The following is a 16,049-nucleotide window of genomic DNA, read 5'->3' as shown; positions in this document are numbered from 1 at the left end:
CAAGAGGATTGCTGTGATCTGTAAGGTCCTTTTCACTTCTGATACTGAGGTGCTAAAAGACTGGGAGCTCAAGAAGTATGACTGCAGAGTTACAGAGCTCAGTAGTTTTAGGCAGATAAGCAACAATGTAAATGCTTTGGTATGAATTGATGCCCAAAGGATTTGGGTGGGGGTTGGGGGGCATCTATAACTAAACATATAAGTCTTTTCTAGAAAAAATCTGGGTTCTCCTTTGAGTGCATTCAAGGCTTGATCTTACATATTACTCTTTAGATTCAAACTCTCAAGATGGTATGTTTGTAATAGTAGTGAGGAAAATCACTCAGGCTAAAGCTGCTATCTTCTGACTAAGAGCATGAAGCCACCATATTTACATAGCCCTGCCACCTGCCATTTATAGGACACGTTGCTTCCTCAGAGTCTGCGCAAATTTCAGTGTCAAAGCAACATTTGCATTCTTGTATTTATTTCACAATCAACTCATAATTCGCCCAGTGATGTGTTACTGTCAAAAGGCTGGATTACTTAAAAAACCTCTTATATGGCTTCCCCACCTGTTTTTTTGGGGACAGCCTGCAGGAAAATATTTAAAAATCTTCCTTCTTCAGATCTTTCCATTAGAGTGATCTTTCCCACTACCACAGTGTAAATATTATTTCTTTCCTCAGTCTTTCTCTCCTCTAGCGCCATCACTTCCTTTCCCATCTGACCCCACCCTCACATTTTGTTGATATCCCACTGCACTCTATTTGTTCTCTTTACTCAGCTTCCCTTGTATTTTGTTCTACAATGGTATTCCCCTGATACTATTTCATAATTGTTTAATATTTGAAAATATTTGATTGTTTCTAATTTTGCAGAGCACTGTATTGCTCCGAGAACAATACAGAAAATGCCATAAAACCTCTCCTTGAAGATTCCTACCAGCAGAAAATAAATTATCCATTCAACTTTTATTGAGATTCTCCTAAGTGGCAGATACTTTTTTTTCTTATTTACCAAGTGCCTTACAGTTTGGTGACGGTGATCAATAATCAAATGAGAATAGAGTTGTGCCCGGGTGAGGAGAGAAGCAACAGCATCAAACTCAGGTGGACCTGGGATGTGGAGAGAAAGTTTGCAAAGGATCAGCTGATGCTGTAGCTAAGCAAGGGCAAGTTGGGCATTTCAGGCAAAAGGCTCAGTAATGCAAAGGTATGCAAAAAATTGTGAGCTCGTAAGGTAGATACTGAAATGTGTCATGAAGGAAATATTTAGTACCAAGGAAGTTCAAGGAAAAGAGAAATGATGGGTTTCATGAAGAAAATGGCATTTATCCTCGGCATGGGTGAGTCTGATCGTCTTGCTAGCTTCTCACGGGGCTGAGGGATTGGCTGAGAGCCCATCCTTTCTTACAGTGCTGTAAGGGGTTGGTATTCTAGACTCTCTGAGGAAGAGAATGTGGGAAGAAGGCTTTCCTTGGCATAATACACAAATATCTTGTATGGATGAATTGAGTGCCAGACAGAGGGAAGCAGGAACCCCCTGCTGAGGGAGGTGCAGGAGGAATGAGGGAGGACAGAGGAGGAAGGAAATTTGATGGACTGAAATGACAGTTGTACTAGTGGCTGTAGAACTTGTAACAGCTGTACTTGTGGGTTCAGAGATCATTTATGCTCATTCAACCTCTCACAGCAAGTGGATGAGGCATTTCTAGCCCAAATTTTGCAAGTTGCATTTGCTTCTCTCAGCCCTTTCTCTTTACCCTCTTTCAACTTCCCATTTTGCCCTCGCCTACATCCTAATACTCTTTAGTTTCCCCTACCAGGCACCCTATGATCCTTTTCATGTTTTGGATGCCAAAGCCCCTCACTGCAGCACGTACTCAGGGCTCATCTCATCTACAGAATCAACGTTTCTGAAATTCCATCATGCATTCCTCCTTACCTACATCCTTCAAACATACTCATTCTCTCAGTGAACCACTTAGATGCATATGGGAGGTGAATGATTAAACTAATTACCACAATGTCGTAAATGATTCCCCTTAACTCTCAGGGAAGCACTTACCTGCATCTCAAAACTGGAAACTCTTCTGGCTATATGGAAGAAATATCTTGGAGTAGAAGAGCTGTGACCAGTCTGCTCTGTGTATGACCTTAAGTAAATTCAGGAGAAGGTAGCATTTGTGACTAGGTAAAGGATACTGTATTGCATTCCAGCAGATGGTGCCTCCTGGAGTTGTGCAATGCGATAGCCTTGCGATAGTGGTCTTATTTTTGAGTCTTTATGAAAGAAGATTCAATGGGAACAAAGTCCATTACAAAGCCTGCCCAGTGTCAAGTCAAAAGGAACCCTTATGCCCCAGGGTCTCTCATGACTTGGCTTCTAGCATCTGGAAGTGGATGTGCTTCCAGGACAAGATATACCAATTTCAGAAAATACTCCTACAGGCAATGAAGAACTCCAATTTATGAGTCTTTCTGTGTTATTATTCCAGGTATATTCACAGGGATTTGAAATCATATTCTGTGGTTCCATCCGTGTTTTCATTTCTCATTGACTTCGATTTTCTAGATTTGATAGAGTACATTGTAAAGTCAATAGTATTTGTCTATGCTTATTTGTATGCAACTTAGTAACATCAAGCATTTTGTTAACTATAAGTCACATTAACTTTGTTTCATGTGATCTATATACCTATTCAGTATTCCCTTTGTTCTTCCTGTAACATATCATCTATTCATCCTCATCATTATTAAATTTTGTTAGAGAAAACGTTGATTCTTTATGCATTTATTTTCTTATAGGAGGCCTTGGTGAGTGACTAATGAAAATATTGAAGAATTGGTTCATTTTGCATGAATCTAAAATATATACTGATTTAACAAAATTCTCCAAACAAATATCCCTGAGTTAGACAATGAAATGTAAATCAGTTAAGACTGGCTTCACAATTTCTCTAGACTTCCTGATTTTATATGTACCAAGAGAAGAGCAAGAATAGTTTGTGATATTGCACTAGTTCCACTTTCAATACTGTTTTAAAAACAGGAAGCAGTGATGAGAATGCACTTCATAAGAGCCAAACAAACTTTGGCTCTGCTCAACAGACTTGGTTCAGTAGTATTCTTGGCCTGATTTTCCCACACATACTGCAAATACCCAAATACGAGTGAATGTGATATTTCATCTAATCATAAATTTCATAGCTGCTCTGTCAATTATTTCTTGCACTCTGTTAATTCCACTAAGGCTCACTAGCTTGCCCTTTTGAGTTAAAAAGTGTATTTTTGACATCTCTTTCTCATCAGCAGCATTAAAAGTAAAAGCATATTAAGAATTTTTTGAGCTAGGAGAGATTGAACAGGCACTATGATATAATCTCCATGCTTCAGAGCAGAGAACATTGAAGTTCAGCGATACCAAGCATCTTCCCCATGGGACCACAGCATGTTCAAAGCAGTCCCAGGACAGCACCCAAGGCCTGCATCCCCAAACATCCTTGCTTTAGTCATAGACCCCCAAATCAAATGGAAATTGTGGATGGAAAAATAAGGTAACAAGAATTCCAAAGAAAATCTGACAGAGATTAAGGAGATAAAATGATCATAGTGCAGCCATATGCATCATGTAACTCTATTTAATTATTTAGAAATGTTCCTGTGCTTCCTGACAAAATAGTAGAGAACACAAACCTTTGTTCAATATATACATGGAAAACAAATATGGAAACTAGGTAATGTCAGTGTATATAGCCAAGCAAAGCATTACCAACAGGAAACTGTCTTTGACAGAGTTTTTTTCTTATTTGAAATATGTATAACTCACTTTGGTCATTGTTTCTAAGGGCCAATGAACTATGGATATTTCATGACAAGTTAGATGCAGAAAAAAAAACAATGCTTTTCATACCTTCCGAGGGTAGCATTAAAGTATACTTGGAGATTTATGTGAATTATTAAAAATATGAAGAATACCATATTTCCATTTCAGAATGACCCTTTTGTTTCTTTCTCATGAAGAATGACATTTATCATCGTCTTAGAATTTAGCAGGGTTATTTTTTCTGACAATACAGAAAGTCTCCCTTGAATTTCAAATTTCTTTAGTGTTTGATATTCTTTCTCCAAAAAGAAGGATTCTCTTGCCTGACATGGGTTACCGCTGAGGATTTTGTGAGGAAACCCATCCCAGAGGCAAGCATTGTGTGTACCCCAGGGGATTCCCATTCCTTGGGTGTTACCCTGGGTTTTCACTGTGTGGCACGTTAGCTGTCTGGTCACCCCAACCACCAAGAGCTACAGTTCTCACTGCCTAAACATCAGGAGTCCTCTGTGGTGATATGACCCCGCTGCTTTCCTGGAATGTGTGGGAAGAGCTGTTTCTCCAGGTCTGCTGAGAGCTCATGGCAACTGTACAAATATTGCTTCTCTGAGAAATTCATTTCTATCCCCTGGAAAGATCTTATGTTGATCTGTGGTAGAGCACGGTCTGTTTGTTCCCCTGTGGAAATGACTTGTGGCTGTGGTAGCTCCAGTAATGTGTGGCACAACCTTTGTGCTACACTTTCCTGACAGGTCAGTAATTAACTTGCATTGCAATTGTTTGTCATCTCCACCACAGCAGCCATTTACCAAAATAACATTTTAATTTCAGTTTCCTTCCAGTTCACTTTCTTTTTCTTTTTTCCCTGTGGCTTCTACATCTCTATTAAGTCTAATTTCCCCAGACCACTTCCATAAATGGAGAGAGTGCAATAAAACTCAGTTTCAAAAATGTCAAATATAATGAGAAAGGAAGATCACAGTAAAGGAATTTGACCATAGGTACCCCATTGGGTAACATTGTCTTTGACTGAGCAGGTGTTATATATAGGAAATGTGATAATAAGCCTTTGCATTTACTTAACTTAAATCAGGGAATCTGGGCAATATGCTGCACTTACTGACAAAGTCTGGCAAGTCAGCTGCATGGATAAATTGTAATACAGTTATTATCATTGAATGTGGGCATCCTAAACAGTGAAAATTACAACTAAAATGTATTTTTTAAGTAGAATAAGTCCCGGGCAAAATTGTGCGGTAGGAACCTTAATCACTTTTTTAGATCTTGGTAGTCTGTTGCCATCTCTCAGCCCCTGGGCACCTTAGCCTTTTAGTCTCCATCCTACAGGAAGCAAAGCAACTGATTTTACATTTCAAATACTTATTGAGCCTCTACTCTGAATAGACTTGCTAGGTTCCACAGTTTTGACAAAAATTATTAAGAATCCTGGGGTAGAGTTAGACACTAACTTGCCTACCATGGAGTCTGATAAGAGAGCAATGGAGGATGGGACTGAGGACAATTTCAAGGTGAAGGTGACATACAACCTCGATGTTGTATGATAAATAGAACTCCAAAAGGCGGAGAAGGGATGTCAAGAGCAGTGCATGCTAAGATCACAAGGTTTAAGGAAAAGAGGAGTGAACATCCACATCAAATGATAGAGTGCGTGTGGTTAAGTGGGAAAGCAAGTGAGACAGAGTTGGTTAGGGTTGGATTAAGAGAACCTAGCAGTTCATATTAAAGAATTTGGGTTTTGTCTAACAGATCCCGGGAAACTTGGATGACGTTGTTTAAGGCATAATCCCTGCCCAAAAGACTTAGTGAAGAGAGACCCAGAAGAATGGATCTGAAGCCACTGAGGCTGCACAATGAATGATAGCATTCTCACGGGATGCTTTTTAATTAACTTTAAATCAGAATAAATATCACAGAATCTATTTGTAAACACTAATCTTATGATAAAAGCACCCAGTAATCTGGGGAAAAAAAATACTCCAAAACTTTAGGAACCTCACTTTGAACTTCCAGGTACATGTTTAATGCTTATGGTTGCCAATCAAATGAAGAGAAAGCTAAAGACTTCACAGGAATGACAAAATGAAGCATTTACAGAGGAGAGGTTCAACGGTACAATTACATCTTATGAAGGATAAAGAAGAAAAATAAAGTTAAGATTAAAGGAGCTAATCAGAAGGAACAGATTCAGAAGGAACTGCTTGTGAATTTCCCTCTGGTGATCAGATAAGTAGGAAAAAATTGAAAAGCAAATAGGAACAAAACGCCTGAGCCATTGTAATTATGTTTCGGCAGCATCAGAAATTTTATGAAATGGCAATCTCCTTAGATACCCAGGAGAACCATAAGGGGCATAAGTAATGCAATCTTCTCTCTGTTTCCTCTTACAGTTTTGACCTAATCTAGCAAGAAATGCTGAGCCATTTTCCACCTCTTGCGTACAAGTATCAATTAAGGGGAAACGGGTGACTATCTTTGGGCACTAGATGATGAAATATCACTTCAGGAGAAAACACTGGCTGTAGAATAAGTTGCTCAGCAGCCGCAGTATTAGAAAACTAGCCAAACAAGCAGTCTCAGACATTCTCTGGGACAGGACTGATTCTCTGATCTTTTTTGAAAGAGTATCAAGTGCAAAAAGTATATTTCAACCTGTGATTGCTTGTTTTCTGGGATTTCATGTTCTATAGTATTTTTTTACTAAAGTGACTCAGTTGCAAAGCCCTTTAATCAAGCAGATTAAATCTAATCACGTACTGGTTGCAGTACACCAGGCTCTCTCTATCTCTAGCTTGGCCTGCCCAGGTTTAAATATGGGGAAGCTGCATATTGCATAATTAGTGTCTGACAGTAATTAGCAGAGTCAGTAATTGACAGTAGTCAAATATGGCTGACATTTGTTTTATTTAGCAAATTTGTATTTGTATCCGATTAGTTTTTCCCTAACGCTCATGTCTTCAAACTCTGAACTGATTGGATTGGATTTCAGTGCCAAAACGACATGTCTGAGAATGGGACAGTAATGTCATAGTCCATTGTTGTGACAACGAAAACACCATTAAAATAAAATATTTCAGAATATCTCCTTTAATGCATTTAAAAATCAGTTTCTCTCCCTCTCAATTATGTAAGCATAAAAAACATTTTAAATAGTACATGGATGTTTATACGTGTGTGTGTACGCCTGTTTTTGTGTACGAAATTTAATGAATTGTCACTAACTGAACACAGTTGTGTAACCACGTTCAGACGAAGAAACTCAACATTATCAGCACTCCAGAAGTCCCCTGAAGCTCCTTCCAGTCACTATCTACCCCCCGACACCAAGCATAATCATTATTCTGTCTTCTTAGTTTTGCCTATTTTTGAACTTTATATAAACAGAAACCTAGAGTATGTACTTTTACTTGCTGGGCTTATTTCATTCAAACTTTTATTTGTGTTGCTGACTGCTGTGCCATATTCTTTTGTGAAGTGCCTAGGCAAAACTTTTGTTAGTTCTTCAGTTAGGTTGTTTGTCCTTTTCTTACTGATTTGTAGGAGTGGTTGTATATTCTGGATACGTCATTTTTAAATATATATATGTTGCAATATGACCTTTTCCCACTTGTGAGTTTCTTTTTATATTGTCCAATTTATCATGTATCATTTATTTCCTTGTATTATTTATTTCCTTTTATTATTAGTGCTTTTTTGTCTTCTTAGGAAATCCTTGCCTAATCCAAGGCCACAAAGACTATTTCTAAGTTTTCCTCTAAAAAGATTTATTGTTTCAACTTTTATTCTTAGAATTGTGATTCTTCTGGAAATAACTTCTGTGTTTGGTGTGAGGTAGTGATAAATTTCTTTCTAAATGGATAATTCTTGTTTTTTTCTTTTTAATTTAGAAGTACAAGTCATCTCTCACGATTTATCACGGTGAGAAAGGACCAGGATCTGGCTCTCCATCTGAAGTGAACAGATGCTGGAGAACTCTCATCTACAAATGTTGACAAGAGGCACAGTTGTGTCTAATAATTACATAAATCTCTGGTCACAGTCTCGGTAAACATTGGATCTGGGGATCCAAGTTGAAGAGAAAGATTTATCCAACAGGTGGGAAGAAACCTGAAAGACCATTGGTAATCTGAGAGGGGCAATACTCAGAAGTTCAGATTTGCAGATTGTTATCAACTAAGAGGTTTGCTACTAAATGTCATAGCTCTGATTACAGGGGTTTTGTTCAGAGCTAGCTGAATTACCCACAAGGGAGACTGGCAGTAGAAAGGTAGGACTTCAATCTTAGCAAGGGAATGAGGCAATAAATGCCCAGGTCACCAGTAGAGGAAGTTGTGGTCAGGGACAAAGCAAATACCTAATGAGGAAGGCGTGACTTGCTGAGCTACTGGGACTTGTAAATAAGGCGGGGCACACTTAATGTGTACACCACAAGTGCAGACCAAAACCCATGATCTCCTGTTATAATTTCCTATTGAGCTCACAGAATTCCACTCCCCTAGAATTAGTTAAAGATTACCTGCCTTAAGCTAAGATTTCTCCTAGGAGATAGGGTCAGAAATAACTCAACTTCGGTTGAAAAGTAACAAATGGGTCAACGTGAGGACAAATGGGTCAACGTGAGGACGTTCACAAACATGCAGATTTCACTGCACCTTCCACAGATATTCTCGTTCAGCAAGACTAAGGAGGGGCCTAGAAACTACCTGTTTGGCTATTACCCCTGATGATTCAGATGCATGCTGAACTTGGATGAGAAACAAGTCTACAGAATTATATAAAGTTATAAATTGTTACTACTTACTGTAATATCTTCTTATTTTTAAAGCCCATTGCTACTAAGTTCATATTTGTTAATATTGTTGCTCTAATTAAGTTTTCTGGGAATAAATTTCACTTTGGAATATGCTGGTGGTTGAGGGGAGTGGTATGGATCGTAGTTGGGAATAGTGAGAAGAGAAGCGAGTAGGTAGCTAGGTAGGTGGGTATGCAGATCGATACGTAGACACATAGGTACATTAAAGTAATACTATGAATATCCTATTTCATATTAATTAAAATATGATGTTTAGCTATCCAGAACACATATCCAGTCCTAACTAATGCTGTAAAATGAATTCTGTTACATAAAAGAAAAACCCAAAAGGATCACACCACAAGCAACCTGGGTCTATTTTATGACTTTCAGCGTGGTTTTTTTTTTTTTTTTTTTTAATGTTTATATCATGAACTTAAGTGTGACTAAAGCAACATCAATTCAAACACTTGGAAAACAGTTCTCTTGCTTGTTAAATATCAAAGGATGCTTGGTGTGAGAACAAAACAAATTCCACAAGGTATTGTTGTTTTCACTCAAATTTAATCTGAAATCTTGGGGCAGTGAGGCTTCCCTTAGTGAAGCCAAGAATATAAAAAACAGCAAAAAATATTTACCAGTCCACATTATTTGAACGGAAAGTTTTTGACTGAGTTTTTTAATCTTTGTCTTTGAAGATCCTTCAATATGCTACATATATTGTACATCTTAAAACGAATCCTTTTCTTTCTAGGCTGATTAATTAAAGGCGTTTTTGATTTCTTAATCTCTTGAAGAGCTCAGCTGCGTTATCAAGAAACTCAACCCAGGAGTTGTTTGGGGACTAAAGCACCTTAAGCAACTTAAACAAATTGTGTTCTGCTTCTTTTTCCTCAAAGTAGGGTTCAGAGACGTCTCCTCAGGAGGTGGGAGTTAGAGAGATGGTTAGACACGTTGTCTACCTAACTAGGTTCTGGTCAATTGAATGTTACTGTAATTTGAAGTAGTGTAGCCAAATTTCTCTTACTTCAGGCTCCTTGAAAAGCAAAATATAGAATTTTGGCTTGGGCACATTGAAGTCAAAAGGAAATGCATAAATATTTAGAGTTTTAAAATGGCTGTCAGGATTGTCTATTTAATTTAAAAGTTATTGAACAGTAATTCTTTTTCTCTCTACCTTCCCTTTATTTGCTTACACATTTAGTCATGACTCTTCTGAGGCTTAGAGATTCTGATCTATGAATAGATAACACTGTGTAATGAAATGGGTTATATGACTACACCCAGGCTACATTTTCCCATTTTGTGCACAGTGGATTTCACATGTGTATGTGTGTGTATGTGAGCGTGTTTAAATTGTTGTCACTATTATTCTCACCACCCAAGGTATACAAACCTCTCTTTTATCTCCCCTACAACAATGCGTCCATACAAGTGTAGATGTTCTGGTCCAAAACCTATATCATGTCACTTTGAAAATATCAGGCAACCTAAGGATTACTATATTTACTATTATTTAGAAAAGTAAACTTTTTGGAGACATCTTTTAATCATTAAAAAAATGCTTTAAAGAGGGTTGGCAGCTGACGAAAGTTTGTTCTTTCAAGTTAGGAAAATGAACCCAGTCATAAAAGTTAGACAAACAAAACAAGGACATAAATGAAAAAGCTACACATAAATGGATGTTTTTTCATAGAGTAATGTAACGTGCTGGTCCATCTCTAAACATTTATTAGGATTTATTGTATATACAGAAGTTCTTTGGAGAACTCCAGTTCTGTCTAATCATTGCAGTCTGGTCCTGCTTTCTTAGAAGCAGCTATAAATTCAAGAAGAGGTGGAAAACCGGCAGACTGCCAACCAAATTCAACCCACAGACATATGTTGTTGGGCCTAGACAATGTTTTGAATCAGTTTCCAATGAAAAAATGAAGATTTTTACCTTAAAAAAAGGTGTATATCTGTGTGTCTTCTCTAGAAAAATCAGAAGATGTGGAAAACCGGTTGAAGTGTATATGGTAACTGTCAGCTGGGAATGGCCAGCTTCTACATCCTGTACACAGGGCAGGTCCTCTCTGATACACAGGTTCTCTCCCTCGCCACTTGATTTGCATAGATATCCTGACTGGTCTGGGAGCATTTGTGATTGTGACCCCTGGTGTCGATCACCTCTAGGAGCATTGCTCCTCTGATGTGTGGATTGAGCAGAGTTTCTGCTGCATATTAATCAATATCATTTTCTATATTTTATTATTTTTAAATCCAAGTTGATAGGATTGGAAATGGAGAACAAAACCAAGAGACTGTGTTTATATCACTGCTTTAGAAAGAGGTTCACTGGAGATTAACATCATTTCATTTATTCATGTAATTTTTTCAACATGATCTCAAATGACCAAGAGTAGGATATTGTGCTGTGCTCCTTGCTATTGCTAAGCAATTTCCCCTCTTCCTCCTCTCTGCTCTGACCTCCTTTACTGTTCCTATTATATTTTGGCAGATAATCATATCCTGACTTCTATTGTTTTCTGTTCTCTATTTGAGTTGTGTGTCTCTTCTGCCCAAATTGACTGTGGGCTCTATTTGTCAGTGTTGTTGCTCTGTTTTGTATTGAGAACATTACAGGCGCTTGGTGCCTGTCTGAAAACCTGTCTCTAATTCTCCCAGTATTATGAGCCTTTCTAAAAGTTCCGGTTTGTCACCATGTTGTGATTGAATGGTGTGACTCCCAGTCTCAAGTGTCACTGGATTCTCGTGTTTCTTTCCTACTTCTCCACATCAAAAGCTGCCAAGTGGACCTGGGATACAGTGCAGCATGGTCAGGGGGAGTCAGAACAAGGACTACATCTTGCCTCCCCCCATCCCTGCCTCAAATCATACACTCCACCCATCTGCCATGCTAACTAGTCTCCAGTTTTCCATTCAAGCTGATTTTCCACCCACTACAGCCCACTTGCTAATCCCCTTTCTTATAGCCAGAATTCTAACCTAAAGCCCTCTGGCCTGTAGGATAGAGCTAGTTCTCCAATGACAGTGCCACAGCTACTTATCTCCCTAGAATTCTGTCAGTCACTTCCCACTGCCACACCTGCTCTCATTAATTGGATGCCCTAATACCAACTGCTTTCAGAATTAGGACTGAGATTGGTGTCACTCAGCCTCCATACATGGAATCCTCAGTGGATTTCTGCAGGGGGAAAACAAAACCAAACAAAAAAACTTCTCTAACTGGGTCAGCAACCTAGACCCTGGATCTCCCAACTTCATTTCTTATTTTTCCTTCTCAGAATCATTTTTCCAGGACCCCAGCATATCTGACTCATGAACCCTCTATGTTACCACCTGACCAACCTAGGCAAAAATCAGATATAAAATAAAAGTGGGTGAAGAGAATTCTACTTTTTTTCCTGTCTCCTTGTCTCTGTAGTTTTTCTTCGCTTCATTTTAATGTCAGGTCCAAGAGTCAATGGCTGCCTACCACTTTGTGAATTGCTCTATGTGATAAATATTAATTCTTCAAAATTAAAGGGTATTTTTAGTGAGATCGTATCTTGAGCTGCTCGAAGGAAAATTTCCATATCAACCAAAAATTGGTAAACAAACAAGAAAAGAGTGAGCCTTCTTCCTTCTCCCCTACACAGCTATACTTCACTCCCCCACACAGCTGTACTGAGAAAATGAAACTAATAGCAAGAAATTGTTTTGATGAGTTTCATAATCTTATCATAATGTCTAGAATTGAAATAAACCAAAATTATCCTTGCGTGATTTTTATATCATAATGAAGGAAAAAAGTGGTCATCATTTGATTCAATATAACCCGATAAAACAATTACTACTATGGCTACTAGTCACACAACATTTAACCTTTTTAAATGTGCCACAAACTAGGCATAGTTCTTTTTTTACATTGTGAGGAATCTCCTCCTTTTTATAGAAGAGGAAACTCAGGCTCAGAGAGATTAGGTAACTTGCACAAAATAACATACGTAATATCCAGTAAGTGGTGGAACACAGGGCTGAACTTTGGTTTTTCTGACTCCCCAGGCTGTGCTCTTAATATTTTTACTATCTCTGTAAGGAATAAAAAAGTTGTGGACTAGAATGTGGGAGAAGTATGTTCTCAGCATGTCCTGAAACAATTCGGTTTCTCCATGCTTCATTGTCTTCTTCTATTAAATCTATTAAAAGATCTTGCTTTTTCTCACTAGTGTGCTAGAATGATTATGTAAAATAATGTAGGCAAAATCACTTTTAAAACTCAAAATAGAATATAAATAGATAGTAGACATTCTTGTATCAATTAACTTGAACCCAATCATCACCCTGAAGACATAAAATAAATCTGAAATAGACAAAGAGGTAAGAGAGATAAGAGTATGAAAGTAAGTAAGACCCCTTTGCCATAGTCTATTTAATGGATGACCAAATTAGTAACTATGACAGTAAGTAAAAATGGAAAGAAGAGAATGGATGCCCCCAGAAGATGGCAATTGGTTGAATATATGAAATAAGTGATATACAGGAGTCCACAGAGATTCCAAGATTACTTATTTAGGTGATTTGAGGAATAGTGGTATCTTAACTGAAATTAGAAGAATGACAAGGATTCTGTGGGGAAATTGATTATGGGTTTAACTTGGGACATATTCAGTTTGAACTGCTGATGGGACATCATGGAAGAGGTATCAAGTGACAATCAGAAATGAGGAACAATATTGGGAAAAAGGGCAAGGTCAAAACATAGAAATTTAAGGATTGTATTTGAGGGATTAAATTTAAATCATAAGAATGGGTAAAAATGTCAAAAGAGTCTTGTGGGAAGAGAAGATGGTCTAGAGCTGTGCCACCTACTAGAAATGTAATGTGAGTCACACATGTAATTTAAAATTTTCTGGTGGCCACATTGGATGAGTAAATTTAAATAGGTGAAATTAATTTTAGTAGTATATTTTATTTAGCCCAATATATCAAAATTTTATAATTTCACCAGATAATCAACGTAAAAATATTGAGATATCTTACATTTTCTTTATTTGTACTAAATCTTCAAAATCTGGTGTTTATTATACACTCAATTTAGACTAGCCACATTTCCAGTGCTGAATAGCCATTTGTAGCTAGCTATTATCATAAAGGACGGCATGGCCTAAGAAGGAATGTTGGGATTTAAGGGCTGAGGGGCACATAGGCCCAGAGGAGACAGAAAAAGAGAAATAGAAAAGGTACTTGCAGTATGATGGAAAAAGGGAAAAAGTGTTTTCTTCCTCACATATTTTACAACACCTCTGCATAAGGCAGTGTATGTACAAGCAGCAGGCTTCTCACAGATGGCATTGTTTTAGACATCAAACAAAGCAGGATCCTTTTAGACTCCAGGGCCTCGTGAATGAAGTCCAACATTGCTTAACTGCTAACACTTCACAGGCTTAAAAATTGTAGCATGGCATAGTGAAAATCACATGGATTTTCCATTACCCAGATCTCTGTACAAATCATGACACAGCCTACAAAATAGCTCTGTAAATTTGGGCACTTAACCTTAACTTCCTTATCTTTAAAATATGGATACTAATTCCCTCACATGATTTTTGTGGATATCGAATGCTATTAGGTATGAAGAACACTTGATACATAATATGCATTATACACAATAGCATCGTCATAGCTATGATGATGATTATTAACAATCCCACCCTAATAATTTATATTGATGAAAGTCTCATGGTCCTGCAAGTATCTTAAGATTAAAGCAATATTGTCTATTTTTTATAACACCATAGTACCTACTATAGTGTTGGAGACACCACTGGCATAATCAACATTCATTTTCCCTCCTAAATTCCACTTCCTTTAGGAGAATTATCAAGGTATGAATAGATGATATTATACGGAGTCTCAGATTACTTGATTTCTCAGAGCATTTAGCAGAAAAATGAATATGGGCTCCACTTCTCAGTTTCTAGCCCTTAAAATTCTGATATGAAGTCAATTAAAGCACAAAGATAAATTAACAGAAACAAAAATTTCCCTTGACGCAGCACTCAGTTTCCTGAGCATTTTACCTTTCACAGCTCTTTTAAAGAGATATCTCATTTTGACTCTAAGCTTGACATTACATCAGTAGAGACTAGAACAAAAAGTTCTCTAAGTTTTTAGAAAATGAATTTAAAGTAAAAATTATTCCACAGTTTTAGCAAAATAGCTTCAACTTTAAATGCTTAGAGGTGGTTGGTGTTTTTCATTAGTTTATGGTAATATGTTTTCAGATGCTGGGTTATTTGTTCTGAGTTTAGGACAGTCACCATAGTATATAATGGATCCAGGATTCTAATCCAACCTTTCATCACCACCACGTTACTCAAAATGTGCCATAAAGTGTCACTTGTTTAAAAACATGTTTCCAGCTTCTCTTCCCCTAAATTTACCCTGTGTTTTAGACCCAGGAGAAGTCACAAGTCTCTGTAAAGCCCTCCCTGATTCTACAGCCCACAGACAACTCTTATATTAGTTATTCTTTCACTAACCAAATATTCATTGAGTGTTTATTATATGCCTATCATTGTTCGAGGTTCTAGGCATTCAGTAGTAAAAAAACAGACAAAGTCAATACTCTCATGGATCATTCAGTCCAAGGTTGAAGATAGACGCTAAACAATTTGAAAAAAAAAAAACAAGAAAACCCATAATTCTCTATATCCAAAAGGCTATTTAGGAAAACAAAAAGAGAGTAACGAGATAGAGAGAAACTTGCCCATCATGAAAGGAGATTGAATTAATTTGAAGTATAAAGTCACTTGGAATGTTTTAGCAAGAAAGTTGTACGATTTAAGTCTTAAGAAAGTCAATCTGGCTACTCCTTGGAGAATGACTATGGCATGAAGAGCAGAAGCAGGGAAACAAATTAGGAGAATTCTGCACTAACAATGGTAGAGGTGGTAAGAAGTGATTGAATTTGGGACATTTTGATGTACATTTACCCCTGGCTTAATGTCTAATTCATTCCTGCTAAAAGAAAATCTATTAAATGAAACCCAAGATACCCAATCAATATTTATAAGTATAAAAATATAAGAATAGATTTTAAAAAATGGGTTCAGGTAAGTAATAGCAACAATTTGAAAAAAATTGTACAAAAATGTTATATAAAAACCTTCATTTTATTTATTAAATTTCCTTTTTTTCTGCATCTTGTTCTTCACAATATTTTCAATGATTGTGGGAGTTACAATTTGCTTGCCCTCAGAGTGTACTTAATAAATTACAGCTCAGAAAAACACCTTTAGGCCCAAAAAACCTGACTGGAAGATTCTAGAGGTTGCTACCTCCTCAACCTTCTTGAGTTCATCCAAAATGAACAAATCAACATTGCTCCATATATTTTGTATAATTTTTCTCCAACTTGAAATTAGAAAGTGAATTGGTAAGTGTG

At 37.3% G+C, this 16,049-nt stretch overlaps 1 protein-coding gene across 2 annotated transcripts in view; it reads right to left on the bottom strand.

Moving 5' to 3' along the window:
* ARHGAP15 (Rho GTPase activating protein 15) overlaps positions 1–16,049 on the bottom strand; it is a 590,073-nt gene that overhangs the window by 566,787 nt on the left and 7,237 nt on the right. The window contains exon 2 of one of the 2 annotated variants that reach the window (XM_087435123.1): positions 1,012–1,097. The exons of the other annotated variant lie outside the window; for it this stretch is intronic. The gene's annotated coding sequence lies outside the window, so the exon portion shown is untranslated. The remainder of the gene's footprint in view (positions 1–1,011; positions 1,098–16,049) is intronic. 2 annotated transcript variants of the gene reach the window in all.

Source organism: Ceratotherium simum, chromosome 9 (genome assembly GCF_057802395.1).
Source record: "Ceratotherium simum simum isolate JZ-2026a chromosome 9, ASM5780239v1, whole genome shotgun sequence".
Classification (NCBI taxonomy): Eukaryota; Metazoa; Chordata; class Mammalia; order Perissodactyla; family Rhinocerotidae; genus Ceratotherium; species Ceratotherium simum.
Note: the sequence above shows the minus strand (reverse complement) of the source record. Positions and strands in the feature narration are given on the sequence as shown.